Source organism: Morone saxatilis, unplaced genomic scaffold (genome assembly GCF_004916995.1).
Source record: "Morone saxatilis isolate NCDOM2014 unplaced genomic scaffold, NCSU_SB_2.0 Contig11, whole genome shotgun sequence".
NCBI classification, from domain to species: domain Eukaryota; kingdom Metazoa; phylum Chordata; class Actinopteri; family Moronidae; genus Morone; species Morone saxatilis.
The window spans coordinates 1,907,537-1,911,347 of record NW_023339663.1 but is presented as its reverse complement, the minus strand read 5'-3'; the positions used below and the strand labels follow the sequence as shown (position 1 = coordinate 1,911,347).

At 43.2% G+C, this 3,811-nt stretch overlaps 1 protein-coding gene across 1 annotated transcript in view; it reads left to right on the top strand.

Moving 5' to 3' along the window:
- The first annotated feature begins 1,177 nt into the window (after positions 1-1,177).
- Positions 1,178-3,811, top strand: part of LOC118343602 (circadian-associated transcriptional repressor-like) — a 13,680-nt gene continuing 11,046 nt past the window's right edge. Inside the window, exon 1 of the mRNA XM_035682513.1 lies at positions 1,178-1,262. The gene's annotated coding sequence lies outside the window, so the exon portion shown is untranslated. The remainder of the gene's footprint in view (positions 1,263-3,811) is intronic.

Sequence of the window (3,811 nt, the reverse complement as noted above, 5' to 3'; positions counted from 1 at the left end):
ACCAGTCAGGGAGCCCAGTGCTCATAATGTTAGTGCTGATCTGTGTAGATTCTGTAACCAGTATCAGGTTCTCATGTTTATAACAAACCAAACTCCATGAAAATAAGTTCAGAGTTACAGTTGATTTTGTAGCTCGCAGATAAACGTCAGATTGAGAAGTATAGTAGTGGTAGTGGTGTAAATATGTGCTGTCTTAAGTATTGATACTCTTGATAATGTTATCGCTTTCCACTTGTGATCACATCATCCAAGACTCAGGTGTAAACGGGGCCTGAAGCACTCGGGCAAAACATGAATGAATAAAAACTGATGAAGATCTGTTTATACCAGAGAGGAATCAAAAGTATTTATCATACAAACGCTGTTTCTTCCTTCATCTTTCAGTCTAAACAAAGTCTTTCGATACTCAGATTTTCTAGGGCGAGGACCCCCCGCTTTGGTTTCAGAACCCTATTTTTAGAGGTCTGACAAGTGTGCTCTCACATCCGCTCTCACATCCTCTCTCACTCTACAGTATCCTGCTGGAGGCCCGAAGCCCCCCACCTGCGCACTGCGTGTGTCAAAAATGTGTCTCCTTAGAAATCAATAACAGAGACGTAAAGGGAGGTTGATGGGAAGTGGATTCACCCTGAAAGCAAACGTCAACTCCAGATGACAAATGGGGAGGCATCGAGCACCGGCCTGCTCATATCAAACAGCGTAAGAGGATCCGGCGGTGCCAGTTTTCATGGCAGTCTGGTGCCGCCGGGGTCTCATGTGTCCCTCTGACGGAGGCGACAGCTCGAGCGAGCCACGTGTGAACGCCGTCGATCGCTATCAGTTTCTCCATTAGCTCCTGTCAGCTGTTTAATGGCCGCCTGTTAGTGAGCGGCCTGCGGACATTTACCTTCAGTGTTAACACGAGACTAATGGCGTCCAACAGGGAGCGGCTGTAAATGGCCAGTCAGTTCAATCAATAAGTGCTGAGAAACTGAAGAAATTCAGATAAGCTGTAAATCATGTGCAGCTCCACACACACACGCTACTCATTAAATGAACTGAAGTCTGGGTGATTATGCAACCGTGTATTCAGTTTGAGGAGAGCAATAAGCTCTGCTATGGATGGGTAAGTGGCTATTAGAAAGCACTTTACGTGGCGCAGCGCTGATAGTATGAATGCTAACTGAGTTATCTGTTTTCCTCACAGTGCACGGAGCTGCAGTGCTACATCCAGCCGCTGTCGGCCATCCTGCGGGGCCTGAGATCAGGCAGGTACTCTGAACGTAAGTGTCTAATCCCGGCTTTCACTGGTTTGTTAATGGACACGTTGTGTGCAGGTCACACTGCTAAAGATAAACACACCATGTCAGGATGGTTGACGCAGAGTGGGCTGATTATAAAGGCATTTCACTGGATGTTCTCGCAGCCGACCATCAGGCAGGATGTGAATAGTTTTACTGCTGTTAGTGACGTCGGTCGGTCTTAACTCGCTGGTTCAGAGAGAAATATCTCCCCGGCTCCTGGATGGATCAACTCCAGATCTGATGCAGACCTTCATGACTTTGGTGCCCGATCGAGCGCATGTGCACCGATCAGCAGGATGTCTCACTCGTTAGCTACTTCAGCTCCAGAAAAAACGTGTGTTACGATACATTATCAGGGTCCGAGCTGAGAGTCCCTATTCAAACTGCCCCAAACCCAACAGGGGTTTTGCACACGTTGTATTTTAACGAACTCCTTCTAGAGGATTGATGGATCAACTTCACATTCAGCCCGTATGATCTAAACACCATCAGGGTTAACATTTGTGTTATTTATGAGTTTCCGTCAAAGGGCGTGTCCGTGGCGTGGCGCCAAATGTCAACGTTACACCATGAAACAGGAAGTTAACTTCAGCATACATTGTCCAATCTGCACTAAACGCTACATGTTTCATAAGAGTCCCACCCTGAACACATGCAAATATTCATTCATACTCATAGCGCCACCTACTGATAACAGGAAGAAAGCTGACACTCTTACAGCACGTTAAATATGAGCATTTGATAACCACAAAATCGCTCATCAAATCGCTCTGAAAGGGATCGATAGCCAAGATGGATAACAGTTTAAAGCCTGGAGAGCTGGAGTCAAGACGTGGTTAACTTAGCATAGCATAGCATAGCATAAGGTAACTGAAGATGTTTAATATAAATGTTATAACTATAAAATATATAATTAAAATACAGCACTTGGTACATTGCTTTGATTCATTTAGAGATTCAAAAAACATTGTTTCCTCAGTGAGTCTGTGTTCATTTAGCAATAATTAAAACTGAACGTCCACAATCAGAGACTGAGGGAGGCAGAGTGCACACTGACAATCACAGCGGCCAAAAAAAGGATCAAAGGCCTCACGAGTCATTGAACATCCTTTTTAAACTACGACTGCTTCACAGATGAAAGACTGGATCAAAGACGCTCCATTGTGCTCTCAGTTGAGGTGAGATATGAGACGTTTGCACTCCTTCCTGCACGCGAACGCTACCGTGCCAAATATTCGAGAGTTGTAAATGGAGTCTGGCACCACAACTCGCCTCGAACCACAATGCAATATGTATCAAATAACAGATCATCAAATACTTACTCAGTTTAATCTAACAAACTCTCTCCAGTCTTCATTTTATGGATATTTTCTAATACGAAATCAAGCCACTGCAGAATCACGTCATAAACAACAAAAACATAAAAGTATTGTTCATTGGGGCTAAAGTACACCAGACTTCATTGACAAAACCAATAATTTTATCTAGCAGATAATCGTAAAAACACTTAAAACTGGACAGAATCAAAGTTCGTCCACTAACAGTAGTTGTTGTTTGTTCCACTAACAGTTGTTGTTTGTTCCACTAACAGTAGTAGTTTGTTCCACTGACAGACTCAGGTTGTTATTGTCAGTGTCTGACAGCATTATGAAAGGATCCCTACAGAGATAGACCTTTAGTTTAACCACAAACAGCCGGCTTCAAAGTCTAATTTTATGTCACACCTTTCAAATCCTGTTCCTGACCTTTTGGTCTGTCCTCTGCTGAATTTCCTGTCTCGCTCTGCCTCCTCCACTACTATCTAAAAAACTGCTAATAAACGCTATACAAACAGATTGAGCAAACAACCATCCACAGAGCTCCAGGAAACCGTCCCCGCCTCCAGTCTACTGTGTACGGCATCAATTATTTTAACAGATTTTTGCGCCGGTTTAAAAACTCTAAAATTCATCCCGAAATTTTTTCCCCTCCGCAGTTGTCAGGAACATTTAATAAATCCTCAATTTTATCAAGATATGAGAGTCTTGTACATCATTGAAGCGGGAGCCTGAGTGGACATAGCTGCTCCGACCTCTGTGGCCAAATCACACACTCCAACACACTCCCCCATGTTTCATTTATCTAAATACATTCTTAATCCTCGTCTCACAGAAAAGCTCTGACAGTCTTCAACCTGAGAAAAAACAAATCAATGAATCACAACAAACACCTGACTTTATGACTGTGGTAAACAATGTAAGGTGTGGCACATCCCCAGAAGTGTAATTAAGCAATTGCCGTCCTGCACAGAGGAAGCTTTTGATGTGCAGTTTGCCTCTTAAAAATGTGTAACACTTATTAATCATCAAGTTGGCCTTTCTGGCTCAAAAAAAAGGGTCTAAAAGAGGTGTGATATTGCGTGTTGTTGGAAAGACAAACAGCAACGGTTTATTCGTTGTTTTCTGTCCAAACTTAAAAAGACGTTACGAGTGAAATGAATATAAAGATGTTTTGTCCTGGTCTGGTGGCAAGAGTGATAGTGATATCAC